The sequence below is a fragment of the Arachis hypogaea genome, chromosome 18 (genome assembly GCF_003086295.3).
Source record: "Arachis hypogaea cultivar Tifrunner chromosome 18, arahy.Tifrunner.gnm2.J5K5, whole genome shotgun sequence".
Classification (NCBI taxonomy): Eukaryota; Viridiplantae; Streptophyta; class Magnoliopsida; order Fabales; family Fabaceae; genus Arachis; species Arachis hypogaea.
In genome coordinates, this window is record NC_092053.1 from 33,143,352 (window position 1) to 33,163,446 (window position 20,095).

A 20,095-nucleotide genomic window follows, 5' to 3' on the forward strand; every position below is an offset into this window, starting at 1 on the left:
ATAGTATTTTATTGAACATATACACTTATCTCCAACAACAACTAATTTGATGACTTCATGATTTTAAAATGCTAAATATTATTTGTTTGATTATGTTTTCATGTTGTTTCTTTGTTTTGTATGCCTTGTTTGTACTCACGTCCCGGGGTAGGAAATCTTGTAAGTTTGTTAACTGATCGAAAAAACAAAAAAAGTTTACACCTATTATTATATATTTTGAATTTAGTATAAAAATATTATATAACTTTAGGAAAAAACATTATGATTAATATAGAATATTATTGTCTTCTTTTCTTATTTGTAAATATTTAAGAAGATTTAATATTTGTTTTAATAATTTTATATAATTTAAAAAATAGTTAATTTAAAAAAATTGACCATAAAACTAAATTAAATTAAATAAATATAAAATAATTTAATTAAAAATATTAGAATATATATATATACTGATTAACATTGAAAAATAAATGAAATAGCTTAGCCTAGTAGCAAAGTATTGTGATTTGAACCACTCGAATTTAAATCTCATTTCTCTCATTTGGAAATAATTCCAAAAACTTGTCAGTTCTATATTGGAGATTTCATGTTACAGAGAAGCCATTATAAGATTGAAAAGTTATCAGGTATAACAATAGAAAAAAGAGGCATAAGGTATACCGTGTACGAATAGGCAGCCAATGAGAGATTTATCTTGTAGCGAACGTTGAATAGACAAAAGTAACCCTGACAAAATAAGTGAAATGTCATAATTGTCCTGCTTAGAATGGCAAATAAGCCGTGGCTAAAATAGAATGGCAAAAGAGCGCTTTGGCTTGGAGACTTGTGTTGCGTAATAGGCATTCACACTCCCACCCCTCTCCTCTCTGAAACTGAAGGGAGTAAACAATTGAAGCCCTAGCCACCCGGTGACCCAGCCTTGCCGCCCGCAGTCACGTCAACCACTGTAGGTACCTCAACCCCGCAGTCCCATCGCGTGTGGAAGTCCGGCGCCGTCGCAGGAGCGTGAGGTCGTCTCCTCTGTTCAAGCGCGCTCTCATTGTGTTCACCGTGCCTCTGTCACCGCCACCGTGCCCCTGTCACCGTCTCGTCTGTTCGTGCTTCCCCCGCCGGCGTGAGGTAGGTCTTCTCGTTTTCTCCATTTTGTAATTTTTTTAATTGTGTATTCTAGAAAATGTATTGCGGTTTTTATTTTTGGGATTACTGGTTCTGAAATTTCTGATTTTATATTCTAGTTACTGTTGGTGTCTTCGTTACAATGTTCATCACATTTATGATGTTATATTCTATGTTATATTCTATGACTAGGAATCATTTAGTTTGATTAATTACTTAATTTTGTTCATGATTTTTGTTAGCTGGATTTTGAATTTTGTTTGTTGTGACTTGGAGTCATTTTGTTTGCTTAATCTCACTGCGAGGTCACTCTGTGATCGCCGTTCATCTCTCGTCATCTCTCCAGTAGGCTGATGCTTCTTCAGTTTCATCTCTTTTTATATATTTTTTTAAGATTCTCCGGTTATAGTAGTTTTAGGTCCCTGCAACTTGATATTGAACATTTTTCTCTGTTAGATACTTTGGTAGTTGATAATTATGACAAGCTAGAATTATCAACATTCCAATTTGAGGTAAAGGTTGTAGATTTTATTTCTATGCCAAATTTTCTGACCTTGCCCAGTGGCTTCAAGGATCTATGAAGTCGTTACAGTATTTGTTGGTTTGAAGATGCATCAATTGTGTGGTGCTTCTTGAGTGGCTACCAACTATGGATTCAATTTAATTTTTGTTGCTGATGTGTATGTTAATTCAGAAATCGAAATTATGGGAATTGTTGCTGATTATGAGAATTTTTGTTGATTTTCTGATGCATTCATGTACTGAACGAAGCACTTTTACGATTGCAAATGAAGCAACAGTAACTCTAACTTTTACTTTTTTGTTGAATTAAATAAAATAAATTTAATTTTCTGTTAGTCTGGCTTGATGGTGTTTATATATTTTTTTTCTTTGTGTTTGATCAGTTACTAAATTTAATAGTATTTGTTATGTGTGTATGTAATTATAGGTTGTTTTGTTTAGTTGTTTTTTTTTGTTATTTAAATATTTAATTATAATTTTGTATTATTGATGCTAAAATGCTAGCATTATCGTTCTAAATATTGAATATCTTAATTTGAATTGAAACATTAATTTTATATTTCATAAGAATCATAGATTATAATATAATTTGCACTTCTTGATGAGGACATCATCAATTATAAGAAATTATTTGGTCACTTGAATTATGGCCCCTAAATAATTAGTGTACGTCCACCCATGCAGGAAACATCACTGGACATTGGCATGGACGAGGCGGCCTTTGGAACAAAATATTTAGATGGTGATGGTGACCTGGGCAATGATGTACGTGGCAGCGGTTTAGCGAGGCCAGAGGAGGTGATGGAGATGTTGTTTAACTCTTCCGACGTGGCTGCTCATTTCTACGAACAGTATAGTCGAGGCAAGGGTTTTGCTACGCGTGTTGGTAAGAAGCTAAGAAATAAGAATGGGGACATCGTGCGATATACATATTTGTGCAATAGAGAAGGGTTTAGGCAAAAGAAGTGGTTGGAGTTGCAAGGTCGAAAGAGAGAACACAAGGTGGTTATGCGATGTGGGTGCATGGCAGAGATGCGTATCAAGCAAAATGGTCAGATGGGTAAATGGTATGTGTCAAGATTTGTAGATGACCACAATCATGAGCTCCTCCCTCCGAAGTTGGTGGAATACTTGCCTCCACATAGGAAGATGTCAGATGTGGACGTAGCCCACATGGATAGCTTACGGCAAGTTGGGATTTTAGTTCCTAAAATATATGAGTCGCTTGCAGCACAGACTGGTGGCTTTGATCATATCCCATTCACAAAGAGAGATATGTACAATGAAATGAGGCGCCAACGAGGCATGAGGAAGGGAGACGTCAATGCAACGATAAGGTACTTTGAGGCAGGTGCGAAAGCAGATGAGAAACTCTTTTGGAGGTGTCAGGTGAGTGCAGATCAGCATATGTGTGACCTGTTTTTGGCGTCGGGAGGAGTTAGGATGATTATAAATTTTTTGGCAATGTCCTAGCATTTGATGCAACATACGGGCGCAACAAGTATAATCTACTGGTCATTATTTTCTCTGGGGTAAACCATCACAACCAAGCGTACGTCTTTGGGGCTGCCATGGTCTCTTGTGAAACCCAAGCAACTTATGTTTGGGTATTGCAGAAGTTGTTGAAATGCATGGAGGGGAAGGCACTGAAGGCAGTAATAACAGAAGGTGATCGTTCTATGCGAATGGCAATTAATGAGCGGATATTTTATACGCTTTTTGACATCATTTTCATATAGTTTTTAGTGTGTTTCATTTAGTTTTTGTTAAGTTTTTATAGGTTTTAGTGTAAAAATCACATTTTTTGATTCTACTATGAATTTTTGTGTTTTTATAAAATTTTAGATATTTTTTGGCTGAAATTGAGGAGCTGGAGTAGAAGTCTGATTTAGAGACAGAGAAAGCACTGCAGATGCTGTCCAAACCTGACCTGCCTACATTCGGAAGAGCTTTTCCAGAGTTACAGAAGTCCAAATGAATCTCTCTCAACGGCTATGAAAATATGACTTCCAGAGCTTTCCAGAAATATATAATAGTTCATACTTTACTTCGGATTAGAAGGTCCAAAACTGGCTTCCAACGCTAGCTTCCTACCCCCCTTCCAGGCATCTAGCGTCCAGAGAGTAGAGCCTAGCATCCAAAGGCCCAAAGAGGACCCCCTAGCTGGCGTTCCACACCCAAGGAGTCTCACAGGACATGGATCTCATCAAAGCTCAGCCCAAACACTCATCAAGTGGACCCAAGAAGTGGATTTTAGCACTAAATAGACTGTTTTACCCTTTCTATGTAATTCTTAGTCATTAACCTAGTATTTAAAGAACTTTTACACCTCTCACAAGAGAAGGTCTGCCATATTTCATTTGGTTTATGTTTTTACTTTCAGTATGAGTTTCTAAACCTCCTAGGTTGAGGGGAGGAGCCATGCTGAGTCCTATGAATTAATAAAAATACTATTATTTCTCGTCAATCCGTGTTTGATTAATTTTAAGATGTATATTCGTACTTCATCGTGGTGAATAGGATGATCTAACCAATTAGCTCTGTTCAACATATTAAGACGAACGTGCCTGACAAATATCCGCGTCTACTTGGGTCAGAATGCGTCTTTCACCGGACAAGGATGACCAACAGATTGAATATACATCTCTCAGACAGCTAATCCACGACTTCGTTGGGGACTTCTCAAGACATCAGTTCAGCCGATTTTCGGGGAGATTAGGGTCTCTATGGTAGAGGCTAGAACCCAAAGATGCAGCATTCTCTGATGTGGAAGATCCGACCCTGTCTGTGGCGTTTTGAGTAGGATCATAAAGGAGAATGGACTGTACGCACTTCACCCTCAAGTAGAGATGGATCCACACTAACCCTGGGGTTCAGATCCGAAGGAGTATTGGCAGTTGTTCAAACCAGTGTCAATCACATATAGTCTGCCATTGAAGAAATCACTCACAAGTAAAGAGAGCAATAGTACCAGAGTTAATTTAGAAAGATAAAGCAACTCCAATCCTCAACTCTATTCCTATCATCTAATCCAATTGGCTTTACCCCTTTTAATTTCACAATCAAACTGCATTTAAACATAAACCTTCTGATCTGCCTGACTAAGACCTGCAAGATAACCATAGCTTGCTTCAAACCACAATCCTTGTGGGATCGACCCTGACTCGCTAAGGTATTACTTGGATGACCTAGTGCACTTGCTGGTACTGCTATACGAAAGTGTGGGTTCGTAATCACCAGCAATTAATGAAGTTTTTCCGGAGGCTCACCACAAGCTTTGTTCATGGCATCTACTAAAAAATGCCAAAATAAATGTGTGCTTGCCGCGGTTTACAACCTTATTTAGATATTTGATGCTTGCTGATATTGAGATAGAAGAGTTTGAACAGCATTAGGAGGCAATGTTGGATGAGTGTGGAGTCTGAGATGTAGAGTGGGTTCAGGATCTATACATGAAGAAATTATATTGGGCAACTGCATACATACGCGGTAGGTTCTTTGCCGGCATCAGGACGACATCGCGATGTGAATTGTTGCATGCGAAGCTAGGCAGGTTTGTGGAGAGGAGGTATGGGATACTCGACTTTGTGACGAACTTCCAGCGTTGTGTTGAGTTCCTCAGAGATAACGAGGATGAGATGGACTTTCGGTCGTCGTATGGGACCCCCGTATTGCAGACTCAGTTTCCAAAACTTGAGAAATCCGGAGCAATGAAGTATACCCGAGAAATATTTTCAAGGTTCCGTGAATCCTTGCAAAGGTATGTTCGGATAACCGTTGTGGAGAGCCAGCCGCGCGAGGGTGGTACTATTTATGTGACCCAAAAGTATATGCAACCGGGAAGAAAGTGGAATGTTATGCATGTGTTGGCTTTGGATAAATATACGTGCAGTTGCCAAAGAATGGAATCGTTTGGGCTACCTTGTGTGCACATACTCTCAGTTTTGGTTTGGTTAGATGTGGGTTCTCTTCCAGACACCTTGGTCTTGGGGAGGTGGACTAAGTCGGCCAAGTTCGGTTTGTATGATGATATTGCTGGGGAGAAAATAGTCGATATTGCTGCCTTGTATAGGATGCGGATGGGAACGTTTCTGCAGCACCGCGAGTGTTTAGCTCAGCTTGTGTATAACAACGATGACTTATTCAAGTTGTATTCAGAGCAGATAGTTCAGGAAGCAATTAGTCTTGAAAGTATGAATGATTTGGGGAATAGTGTCGGCATTGGTGGTGGTGGCGACAATGGTAGAGTACTAGATCCGATTGGGGTTTGTACTAAGGGCACTGGGCGTGGAAATGTACAGGTTGGGGCGAGGGGAACGAAGCGTAGAAAGTGTAGCACGTGTGGGATAGTCGGACATCGTCGAACTCAGTGCCAAAATCAGGCGAACATGTCGGTGCCGAACAGCCAAGATGAGGTGCCGCGAATGGTGTCATAGTCTGTGGCGCGTGTAAGTAGTAAGGTCACTTTAGATTAGTGACATAACACTTGTTGAGCTGATGTAATGCTTTATTCGATTTGCAGACTGAATTTTCTCCTGCGCGTAGCCTTTCGATCAAGAATATTGGGGTGTGGGATTGCTATCGTCCATCAGCGGCGAACACTTCCGACTTTCGAGCAACTGCGGATGGGTGTTCCCCAAAGTAATTTCATGCCTTACATGCATGTGTGATGTAGTTGAGAGAAAGATTGGCCTTTCTAGGACTTGGTAAGTGTGGCTTAGGGTGGTACTATTAGTCATTCTGGACCATTATTGGTTAAATAGGCCAGCAAAGCTCATTCATGTGAAGATACTGAACGTGTAATGGATTGCCGAAGTATCAAGTATTTATGCCCCGGTATACAGTGTTTAATCTATCATGTTTATCAGTTTTTTACACTTTCGAAATTGAATCCAATTATGAAAGAACCGTGTTATGTAGGTGTTGTTCTTTTCATGGAGATGTTTTTCTTATTTCTAAAAAAACATATTTTCATTATGAAATAAATATTTACTGCATGTTTCTATTTTTTGATTGAGATGGAAACTTTAGTTTTATTTAAGTGTATAGTCAATCTTCGATAACTATGAAATGTAAATAATAAAAGTATAAATCGAAGTCAACCGAAATTGTCATCTTACATTACAATTTTGAAAATAACTTTGAATAAAAAAATAAATCACAGAATTGGCTAGTATTAACAAGTTTCGAATGGGCCATGAACCTCATCAGCCGCATTTGTTAGTAACGGGCCAGAATCGGTGGACGTCCACCACACGCATAGTCAGCATAAATTACGAATAATATCACTAAAAAAATGGTTGTGGCATAAGTTACGAATAATCTCACTAAAAAAAATGGTTGTGACTTAGATGCAGGCCCAAATTTGGTAGGTAAATTTTGTATATATTTATTTTTTCTATTAGCATAAGTTCCATTTGGTCATAGTGGCGGGGTAGATTAAACCGAAGTGTAAGTGTGTGTTTGGATATTTGTATATTAGCTGATCATTTTAATTTAGATATTTGAGTATATTTTTTTAATTAATTTTATAATAAAATTATTATTTATATACTAAAATAATAATTATATATAAATTTTGGCAAAATATATTTTTAATAAAAAATAAAAGAATATAAAATTTAGTGAGTACTAAGAATAATATAAAAAATAAATATTTATATTGGTCATAGTGATCGAAATAAATCAAAAAGTTTTTTATGATATTTTTTATATTGTATATTTTTAGTATGCTATAATTTTTTACTATTATTATTATGTATGATTAATTTTTTGTTTAATTTACTTTACTTAATAGGATTAATAAATCATATTAAAACTAGCATGACAATATATTTACTAATAATAACTAGCATGCATTAATATATATAAAGGTTGTGGAGCTTTTCGGCCACACTGAAGAAGACAACTACAAGTGGGTCATCCGGCCAAAGCATGCATGGCCCTATCATAGTTGCACCCTGCAGGTTGTAAGCCCAGTAAGTAACATCAGTTTCTAATACACCACCAAAAAGACACATCTTTGCTTTTTAATATACAACTAAGATTACCCTACTACGTAGTAGGTACACAGTTTCATATAGTTATAATACTACGGGAAAAACAAGTTCTTTAAGGCAGGTTGCCACAAACAGAGGGGCTGCTTCCACCGTTAGATACGTATCTAGAATTTACAAAAGAGAGTTCGGTACTATAGGAGCTTATGGCATGTGGATAGTTGTGGGATCCTACTCTTTGTTGGCCGTGATGTCACGCCATAGGAGCTCTGCTTTTGCTTCCACGAGTCCTCGAACCTGATTTGGTTCAGATTGGATGAGATATGCGGTTGTCCTCATCCTAACTGCAAGTGTGCCCACCTACATGGGCCCAGGTCAACACAAAGCATAGTTACTGTCATTGTGTTAGAAGTTATATGTAAATTCCATGTAATAAATTATGAGTAAAAGGCGTAGCATAAGCAATAATTGGCATAGCCAAGCTTACTGGAGGACTAAAGATCTTTGTGGAGAATCTTCCTTCCTGCTACAGCCAGTACAAGCACCAAACACCAGTTTCCTCACTACAATCATGATTAGGGTCATTAAAATAAAGGCGATTAATTTCAAGAATGACCGAATAGCTTCTGTTGTTCTAAAACTGAATTATGCACAATAAACCCATGATTTAAAAAAAAAAGAAATTTCTGTTAACCTTCCAAGCTTGCTGGGGATGTCCTTGGGATAGTTAAAATTTTTCCATGTAGAGGGATCGCAAGAGCCATCCTTGAAGTTCACAACATTCCTTTCTGTCATGAACAATTTGCCTAAAGTGCGGCACTGCAACACAAGGACGAATTACATAGGTTAGTGGTTAAGGGTCGAAATGTTTAGTGAAAAAGAATAACTTAATGGATTCGTAAGTTACAATTCGTGTCATGTAGGTCTCACGCCGGACTATGCTCTCATCGTCACGGCAAACGTCCAGCACATACACCTTTAATGCCTTAATGTCTAAAAGCATTAGATACCAGCCATCAACAGGCTCTAGCACTGGGACAAAGACCTAAGAACGGGATTTTTAGATACATCAAATGGTGCAGTTGAACCTGTCTTTCAAAATTATGGATAAGGTGCAAGAGCAAGTTTTCCTATGGTATCGGTTATATTGTGGACTTTTTACATGTTCAAGTTGGCTGGTCTCAAGCATCCACCTGTACTCGTATTTATTTTGCAGTTGCTTTATGGCCACCTCGCCCAAGACATCAACTGCAAAATGAGACGGAAAGAACCACACACGTGGTGCTATGCTTTTGGAGAACCTCATGGATGCAAGCATACACCAAGCATTGATAATCTACATTTAAGCATTTACGTAACATAGTCAGGGAACACAAATAGACCTCACTCTCACCACAAACAGGAAATGCAAATTGGTAAAATAGTCATCGTTGGTTTATAGTTGTGGCTTTGATAACTTACATCAGTGTGTGGAGTCCACGGTGGGATGAGAGAGAAGAACATTGCCCGCGAAATTTCAAATTCAGCAAAGTGGAAGAGTAAATCACTGCACTTTAACAAGATCGGGTTAGATTTTCCATAGCGTTGGGTTGTACATATCTAGCAACATGAACTGAAGCATAATTAAAAGGACAGAATTAACCTGCATTTTGCATCGTCGGTAACCTTGGCAAATACATATGTAGCAAGCTTGCACTGCTCAATAGAGATTCCCATGTCCAAAGTTTGCCTGAATTACATGTCATGGCTCTGCGTTAATAAAGGGAGATTATGGTAACAGTCCCAGAGATAATAAGTCTTCACATGTTAATAAACAATGGGCCCAAAAATTTGGAAAAAAGCTACCATGGGGACAGCCGGTACAGCAAATTGCTGGGAGCTGCCAGAGGGGCCATGGTGGCGAGGACCGGGCCGTCGCAAGAGAGGCCGTCTACTCCCCGACCTTTTCGGCTTCCCACTTCGAGTCAGATTTAGTCCTGTCAGCGGAGACCCCTCCACGGTGGTTGATCCAGTCTGCTCTATTTTGGCTAACTTATTTGGTTTGCCATCTGATGGTCCTGAGGCATACAGACCTACAAGGCCAGTTGTCGACTCGACCTGGTTCCACAAAGGCCGGTCGATCATGTCCTGTATAACACAAAATGCATATAGGTCATCTACTCAGAACAAACAGACATCCGGTTTTTGAATAGGCTAGAAACACGCAAATTGGTGTACCTTATTCGACGGAGGGGTGGGAGTCTTCATTGACGATATATTGCTGAACAACTTCGGTATTCCAACCGACCAATATCCCGCATCCGTTGAGGGTGGAGCCATCATAGGGAAAGCAATGTACCACGTCAGGCTCATCTGTAGGGGAGTCGGGCTTGAAAAGTTCAAACATAGAGCTTTCCTTCGATGGACTCTTATGGAGACCCTTGGGATTGATTTCAAGACCCTTACCCTTCTCTGTTGATGACCTCAGCTGGGTTAGTGTTGTTAGTGTCTGGCATGGATAACTATGACTAGCAGTTCGGCTTTCAAACTCATATGGGCCTCCACCTGGTTTGGGTACCATCACAATGGAATGGTGGTCTTCCTTGTCACGTTGGGTGTTCTGCAAAATCTGGAGAAGAACACCTTCCACAAAGGTTGCCTTCTTTTCCATCTCCTGCATGCGACCATCTAGCTCGCGCAACTTCTCCTCCGTTGACTGTCCCGTACAATGCAGTACACATGTTAGGTATAAAAGAGATAAATCCTAAGAAACACGTGCATAAACAGTACAAGGGACTAGAAACGAGCAGGGCCACACTTCAAGTTATTTTCCACATCTCAAACCTCTAAGGCATACTTCATGGCTTCATTAAGCATTGCGGCATACCATAGTGCACCCACACTATCATGCATACTTCAACAGGTCATTCAAGTAAGAAAAATGTGCTTACTTGAATCAACCCCCTTAGTCGGTGCTCCATTGCAGTTTCAACATCTTCGATTGATGACTTGATTGGAGGATCTGCCACCAGGTCAACCAATGTCTGTCCCTGAGGAATATCCAAAAAAAAATTAGTAAATTAACTTCCCGTCACCATTAATGTTCCCTGCTAAGGCAACAAGAGATTTAGTATTTTCTTCCTACTTCACAAACGATATGATGGAGAAGGGACTCATGACGTCGATTGTGAGCTCCAGGTTCATTTCTGATCCTCCACATTCATGTGCGCCGATCGGTGACGTAGCGGTTATGCTCAGTAATGGATCGTTCCTGCAACATAAAACATGGTATCATCCCATAAGCAAGCCACAGGTGACCACCGTTTCACAATATAGTGATCACAAAACAAACTAAAGTAGTATCCATACCCTCCCGCTGGAAGATACTCCTACGAGTCGGGTGGAAAGCATTCCATTCCTTCCATGATTTGTTGTTTAGAAGGTTACTGGACAAGTAGTCTAAGTGAACAAGAAACTAAGTTGACGGTAAGGAAATCATTAGGAAACCATTATGAAACCAACTTTATTTGTATTAGGACTATGGAGAAGGTTGGATGAGGGTACGTAGTGTGTATTCAAAAGTTAATTTGGGGACAGTAGGTACCCCTACTTGTCCAGTAAGAAGTTTTTAAACCTGCAAATCGTAGGTTCAAGTTATGTTAGTACCCCTATATATTATCAACACGTGCCATCTGATGTTACAACTCACATCATCCTTCGATTGCCCTCTAAGTGGGGGGAGTGTTACTCAGTCCTTGTAGCAACTTGAAGAAAGTCAAATAAACTTGTTTTATTTTTAGATTGACTTGCATAGACCATTCCTTTGGTCATTTTAGGTTTCATCTTTTTCTTTTATTGCAGACAAACACTACCTTATCAAGGCCCAAGGTTCATGCGTGTGGTATATAAAACCTAGCATGCAGTGACGGACCCAGAAAATTTTAGGAGTAGGGACAAAAATATATACACTAAAATAAATTTTGTTGAACATTATTAATAAATATTTTTATTCTTAAAATACTATTTATTATATATAATTTATAAAAAATATTTTTTATTTCTAAAATTTAAACTTAAAATATTTTAATTAAATTATAGATAACTTGTTATCTTCACTAATTTTTTTATACACATTTAATAATAAAAGACTGACTCAATTGACATATTAGCAACTAATGACACATTAGTATTTATAATTTAAAACTAGAATTATATATAAATACTAGAAAAATTAAATCTGTATATAAAAGTATGTTTATATAAAATAATATAACCTTAATTTATAATTTTTTCTTTCTTTCTTTTTAAAATAATTAAAAATTTGTTATATATATTTTAATTTAATTTTGATATAATGTTAGATAAAAGATTTTATTCATCTTTTTAATTATGTATTGTAATTAAAATATTTTGTCTTTACTATTTTCAAAAATAAAAATTATATTCTAAATTAGTGAATTAATTAATTTATTTTAAGATTTTATATGCATCACAGGTATATATAATAGAACAAAAGATAAAAAAATAAGTAATAAAGATGAATAAATTGAGAATAAAATAAAATATATAAAGTCATGAAGAGAAATAATAGATTAATACATAAACTATAATTGTTTGAATTAAAATTTATAATTAAAAATATCAAAAAGAAAAACAATGAAATTGAAAGATATATAGAGTCATAGAAAATTATATAAAAATAAATAGAAAATTTAAAATTTACTTTTTGATGAACAGAAAATAATTACTAGACAAGGAATAGAAAAAAATGTTAAAAATATAGAAATAAAAAAAAGAGTTTAAAGGAATAAAAGAGTGACAGTATAAAAATTAAATTTAATTAGGTTAAATAATAGTTAAAATAATAAAAAAATAAAAAAATTAATTTAAAACTTTAGCCAATTAAATATAATTTATTTGTAGTGGGATCATTTAAAATTTAAAATAAAGATACATTATTATATATAACTATTTTTTGTAAAAAAAAAAAATGAAAACCCAGTGGGGACAAGTGCCCCTCATGGCTCTTACTGGTCCATCCCTGCTAGCATGTCTATCCTTCTTAATAATAATAATAATAATAATAATAATAATAAAAACATCTAGTGCTAGTAAAAATTATGATAATTGTATTAGTTATAATAATACTAATAAAATTTAGTATTTAATTATTAAACTCTGATTTTACTAAAATTTTTGTTAACAATTATAGTTATAATTTTCAATTAATTTTCTAATATCAGTATATATTATTTTAATATTAAATAAAAAATGTTGATAAGATTATTTTTCGATATCAATATATAAAAATTGTACTATACAATAGTAAGAATTTTTTAGTTAATGTTAAAATAATACATATTGACATCGAAAAATTAATAGTTAAACATAAACATATTTGTTAAAGAAAATCAATGTAACAATTAGAAAATATTGAAAGGTTTCTTAAAAAAATTAAATTATTAAATTTGTTTCAACAAAACTTTGTCAACAATACAATGCAATTAATAAAAGAATAATTTATTAAAAGATATTTAGATAAGCAACATTTCATGACAAGAATTAAGAATTAAGTAAGTCGTTATTATTTTTGATTTGGATAAATGAGATTAAAAACATAGATACTATTTTTATTTGCGTTTCAGGATTTAGTCAATGTAACACTCAAATATAGACAATGACTTCAGGATTTGGGTCTCAAAGATATCAAACTCGCCTCCGTAGCTCTTTTCCCACAGTGGAATTGTGATTCAGCCATGTCAAGGATACAAACAGTTTTGGTTAACGACGATCAAAGAACCACAGTAGCTAGGATCTCTGATCTCAATCATACTCCTGAATGAAGGGATGCTTCCTCGCTCTCCGTTATATTTCCTAACGATTTAACATGGATGATCTTGAGGCTGAGAAATCCTAGAATTTTCAGATAAAATAGAATTTTTATCCACTCAAATTATGATAAATAATTTTATTGGATTAAATTATATTAATGTAATAATTGCATGATAAAGAATGCTAGAAAGATAAATAAATAATACTTTAAGAGTATAGAAATATTAAATTGTCATTTCAATTTATTTTTTTTTTGATGAACGACAACAAATATCTTGAATTAATTAAATTTTTACAAAAAAGTACATACCTACAAATTACCTAATTTCTTAAAAAACATTTTGAACATACAAAAATTCAATGAGAGATTAACTATTGAATATAATATTTTTAAATTCACATTTTCAATAAAAATAAGTACTTAGTTCAATCCATCCTCAACAATTCTATATTCACTATAACCTAGACATCTAAATAATTCTAAAATTTATAGAATATTATTTTTAGATGCAAAAAACTTAAAATATGTTTATGCTATTTCAAAAATCAATATTCATGTTTAACTTAGGATTTCAACAAATATGACAAAAAGTATTAAATTTTTTATTTAAAACAAGTAAAATATCTACAAAAAAAAATTTCTCCTAAAACAAATTTTCTCACCTTTGTTTTTTAATAGTTATTTTTTTTTACGAGTTCGAGCAAGTTCCCGCACTGTATCAACGAACTTGTAGATTTTGTTAAACTTTGCCCACTTCATCAACATACATCACGGAAACTAACAAGTTCATCCTCCGATGCGGTGAACGTGCTCATATTTTCGTACATTTCGGGTCGTATTGGTATATTTTTATTCAGTATTTAACTCACATAATATGAAAATTTAACTTATCATTTAGGCAAACTTAAAAATTCTACAAATGTTATCTAAATTAATGATTTCTTTTAATTTCATAAAAATAAACGTAGTCATAATTTTGTTCTCAAATGACTAATTATGTTTATTTGATTTTAAAAAAATTAACTATTTAAAATTAGTAACTTTAGAATGAAATATTAATATACTCATATTATTTTTAAATTAAAAATTATAATTTTTTTTACACTACCCATTAATCTAGTGACTATTAAAAAATTATAAATTAAAACTCTCTTGTAATTTTAATCTTCATAAAGTTGAGACAACCCGAATATATTTATCTAAAATTTAAATCAACCGAGTACATTAATTTAAATCAGTTAATAGAGTACGCGAACTTCAACAAAATTTGCAACTCTCTCGACACAATATGTAAAATTACCCATATAAAAAAAAGAATAAAAGTTTCAAAAAATCAAGATATAAAATTTGGTTTAGAAAATACTAACTTTTTTAATTTTTTTCGAAACCTTTTTGCTGCAATTACTGTTGATACTTTAGGTTAAATAATTTAGACAACTCAGGTGTATTTCAAGTATTACCTGTATATTCTCTTTTTTTCAAGTTAATTATCATTTTTGTAATACCCTGACTACCAAAGGCAACGCTTCCGGCTGCGCAACTCTGATAGCTCAGATATTACGATGACACTTATACTATTTAATACTAAAATATGAGCCTGTTTGAAACTTTAAACCGCAATACCACTCCCAAAAATACTTTTACCATACAACGTACATCCATACATACCATACAACTTACAGAAACTCATAAAGAGTACATACATATATATAAATATTATTACAAGCATAATCCAATACAATTCCTATCCCTCTTACAGAATATATCAAGATAAAGGCGAGGGTACAATAAACCATAACTAAAACAATACAGAGCATCACAACAACAATTAAATAAGCTCTTCGTAACTTCTGCGCCCATATCCTGAAAGGGGAAAAATGTAGGGGGGTGAGAACATCATCCTCGAAAGGGTTCTCAGTAGAGGGTTTTTGGGAATTACTGTAATAGGATACATGAAGATAATCGCACCAGTGATTCATAACCGTCTTATGCCTCTTTTCAAAAACAACGGTTTACAATGAAAGTAAAGTCGGAAATCTTTTCAGAAAGGAGAACCGTTCAATTCTCAAAAACTCAAAAGCCTTTCAAAACGGTTTATCTATGTAGAACCAAAATAGCCTTTCATAATTTTATTCCAAACCAGAAACACAAAACCGAAATCAACCATCAGTTCATCTCTTTCCAACCACGGCCCTAGGCCCAAACAATCCAACCAACAACCAATCACCACAATCCAACAGAGTCCCAGATGCAAACACAGTTAGGAAGTTCAAGCACAAACAAACAGTTATTACAAGTATAACAGTTAGCAATTAATCACATAGGCAAACCAAGTATAATATGCACACCCAACCAATGTCACACAAATGCATATGATGCATGCATGTCCCTAGTGGCTGATGATATCATCTGTCGGTTATAGAGCCAACCCGACAAGTCCTGGTAGCTAACCATTGGACTGTCCCTCTGTCGTGCATCCCCAACTCGAGTTATACTCATCATAAACTTGATCATAATCATGATCCATATCCATCACCCTCACTGGTGAATATTTATCCATCACCATCACTGGTGAATATTTATGGGGGCGAGCTCATCCGGGCCTTTCACAGTGCCTGGCCACACTTACGACATTGGGTTAACAGAGCTTCGAGTCTCAACCTGGAGCACATGGTGGCTAGCCATTGCTACTACCCAGGGAAACCCTCATCTCCAATAGTGGAAGTGCAACATCACAACTTATCAATATCTCAGCATAAATGCTTTCATTCTCAATCATGGATCAACATCTATCTCAGCCATTCGGCTCACGGTTCAATCCAGAACCAGCCAATATTCATATCATTCAAGGCCATTCCGGCTCACGGTTCAATCCAGAACCAATCAATATGTATAATCATACACAGCCATTCCGGCTCACAACAAAACATCACTTCCACATTCGAAATCATCAAATTCATGAAACCGACATTTAAGCCATAAATCATTTTCTCAATTCATTTCACTTCGAAATCAAGTTTCAACTCTTTTAAGCCTTTGCTTTAAAGATCTCATTTCTCAAATCATTTCGGCTCATAAGCCACTCTTACTCAAGGTAAATTCCCCTTTTAAAAACAATGCCACTCTCGGCATCCTCTTTCCAAAACTTCCATAATCATGGCAAGTTAAAAGCCTCTTTGAGATATTCAAAATCACCCATCCAACAATGGGATTTTATAACAAAAGTTTCTCGGCAGAGTTCCAAGTCTTTAGGGGAGAATAACATAACTCATTTTGCCAAATTCATTTAAAATCATTAAAACCTTGGCTTTCCGATTTGAGTAATAAAATAAGATCTAAGCCAAACCGAGTCACGTAATCATTTACTTCTTTCAAGCCGTTTCTTTTACTTAGGAAAACCAACTTCAACCCCCATAATAAATTCTAGAATGTTTCAACTATTCAAAATTGTTTTAGTCTTGCAAGAATTCAGAGTTCAAGAGTACTTAAAGCATTTCTCCAAAACATTTCAAAATGAAACTTGTCAATAGACATTCAAGTTCTTTCAACGTCATTGAAACTCCTCTAATTGAAACCCTCAAGTCAAATTCAAAGGCATTGCCCTTGTCACATTTAAAACAGCTTTAAAACATAAGTTTCATCTAAATAACTTTTTTTTTGAAAGAGATACAATGCCTTTCTTAAGAAGCAAGACTAAATCACAATTTCCTCTTTAATAATTCATTTCAAAAGCATGAATCATCCTTTTCTTGATAATTCAAATAAAATAGTAGAAGTCTTTAACTCATCATTTTTCCAAACAACCTTTCAATAAAGACTCGGATTTTATAGAAATTTCGACAGCATCTCCCCTAAAACTTGGACTTTGCCACCCGGTTCGGGTCCCAACAAAAACCATTCCACAATCCTTTTCCAACAGCCCAAAATCCAAAATCAATTCAAAATCAAACTAAATCCAACAGTCGCCTCATTGGCACATCTCAAAGAAACCGTTTCAAAATCACACCAATATCAACCGAATTAACTCATTTCCAAAGCTTTAAAGAATCAGTTCAACGATAAGTCATTTATCAAAACCAAATCAATTAAAGCACCCCAGGCTGAATTTCAAAAGTATTCTATCTTTCACATCATCAGAATAATTGACACGATTCAAACCAATCCTCAACGGATTAAACTCATATTTCAAGCCTTTAAAGAATCAACTCCAAAACATTACATTTCACAAAGCCGCACAATAATTCAGCCAAACAAACATCCATAATCATTCGAGTCAATCAAATAATACATAAGGTAGATACAATCACTAAATACACCATATCTCACATCAGTATCCATATGTAATAATTCCAACATACAAAATATAGTTTTTGGAAAGCACCCCTACCTCAAAACACAACTCCATAACCCAAACGCCTCATGGAGTCCTTTCCGCCTCAAACCGAACTGATGGCAACCAAAACCTCAGCTCCAAGCCACTTTCGCAACAGTCTCAACAACTCTAATCGCAACATACAACAACCGAACTCAATCTTATAGCAATTAACGCCACAAACCTCAGCGTGAGATAACAGAATAATAACGAAAAAGCTTTCAAATCGAAACGCTTACCGAATCGAAGGAGGAACGGCTGAACCGGAACAATGGCGGTCTTCAAACCGGTTCAGCGGCAGCCCGGCAGCCACCTCAAGCAGCAGTGGAGACGAATTCCGACCATGACAACCGCGACTGCACGACAACGTCATAACCATAAAAACCTAGGAACAGAAAGAATGAGAACCGACTGCAAGGACCCTTACCGGCGGTGGTTTCAGCGGCCAAGGCGGTTTTCTCCGACGGCCATACAGTGGACTACAACCACAGCGGCAGCGAGGTTTTCCGGCTGTCAGAACTCCGGCAACGCAACAGCAGGGACGTTTTCTGGTGGCAGAGGCTTACCGGCGCAACTCAACACAAGACCAGATAGAGTGGTGGCAGCCTCCAGTAACTCCGGCGAGCTCCCTCAACAACGATAACGGTCGGAGCCTCGGTGGCATTGACGGTGGCAGGAACGGCGGGGATAGCTTCGCACGGCACGACGGCGCTTGACCCTTCCCCCACCGCGAGCTCTCTGCCTCTCGCTCTCCATCGCGGCGGCGACAGTGAGGGACACGACGATGTGGCTCCAACGGCGCACCACCCATCTCGCGTGTTCCCTGTACGTGATCCCAACGGCAGCAGATCGGCGAGGACGAGCTCCTCTAGCTCGCATACGGCAGCTATTTCCTCAACCCTCTTCTGCGCGAACAGTGGCGACAGCATTGCGGAGATTCGACGGCAGCGGTGCGGGTGACAACTCGCAGGGCTGACGACAGCGATGCGACGGCGGTGGTGAAGCCCGACATGCCGGCGACGCCATTCTTTCCTCTCCTTCCCTCATTCTGGCTCAGTTTCCCCCTTTTTGATTTCCGTTTCTTCTCTGAAGTTGTCGTGTTGCTGGTTTGCTAAAAGGAAGAAGAAAGGGTGGCGGCTGTAAGGAAGGTTGCGGCGCTAAAATAGGGACTGAGGGTGCGTTACACCGAAGGGGATGAAGCAGGGGTGGAGGTGTGGCTGCGCTTTGATTTGGGAAAGGGGAAGTGTTGCTGCTGCTGGGCTCAGGGGAACCGGGTAACTGGGTTAGGGTTTTTGAGTAAAATTAGGGTTAGGGACATTTTAGTAATTTCACTTAAAAATAGGGATAATATAGTAATTGAAACCCCAATTAAATCCAACACTAATTATATATAGAAAATACTATTTGCTCCTCATTTTTACAAATTATTTTCAATAAAATGTCCCAACCAAATAATTAGAAATAATATACTTAATTTCTTTATTTTCCAAAATAACAATATTAATATTTAAAATATTACTTATCTAATCCAAATCATATAAAATCCTTATTATTTCATAACTATCAACCTTATACTTTAAATATAGAAAATAATCCAATAATTATAAAATTGGATAGTAATCATAACTTATCTCAAATCCAATAAATCAAAACTTGCCTCAATTATCTTTAATAAAATAAGCTCTGAAATTAAGCCTATAAATAACTGTAGGATTTGAGACTTGATCATGATAAGACTTTTCAAATATTCTAGGTCTTACATTCTACCCACCTTATAAAAATTTTTGCCCTCGAAAATTGATACAAAATGAAAGAAATTCCATAACAGTTCACCCTTGAACACATTTAAGGAAGAATAAAAAATATCTCAAAATATAATCATATATACAATTTTCAAATACTTTGATTGTCATAAGCATAAGGATGTAGAGGTAGGAGTGTGATTGCAAAGCAAACGTTACAAGGTAGGCTCCATGCAAAAGATAACATGGGTCAATCATGTGGTAGAAGGGCAAAGCATCAAAGGCTATTAAACAGGATGGAGTTAGAACGACGTGCTTAACCTCCGCACACTAATCTCATATCAACCTCAAAGTTTCAACTTTCCAACTCCATCAAGCACTTTACAAACCCCAAATTCGATCACAAGCCTGACAACCACAGACCCGTTTGCAAGGAACAAAACGCCCACAACTCATACGTTGCACACCTACCACTTCAACTTCCGTATACACATCACGTTTTAAAGAACTAACGTATCGCGTTACTACGTCTACAAGT

General features: G+C 36.3%; 1 long non-coding RNA gene across 1 annotated transcript; it reads right to left on the reverse strand.

The window, feature by feature from the left end:
* Nucleotides 1–15,149: 15,149 nt before the first annotated feature.
* On the reverse strand, nucleotides 15,150–18,147 carry LOC112773243 (uncharacterized). Its single transcript, XR_003187849.2, has 3 exons — nucleotides 18,055–18,147; nucleotides 17,831–17,944; nucleotides 15,150–15,306 (listed from the first exon to the last, which is right to left on the reverse strand). It is a non-coding gene; the product is annotated as an uncharacterized lncRNA (long non-coding RNA).
* Between the last annotated feature and the right edge of the window lie 1,948 nt (nucleotides 18,148–20,095).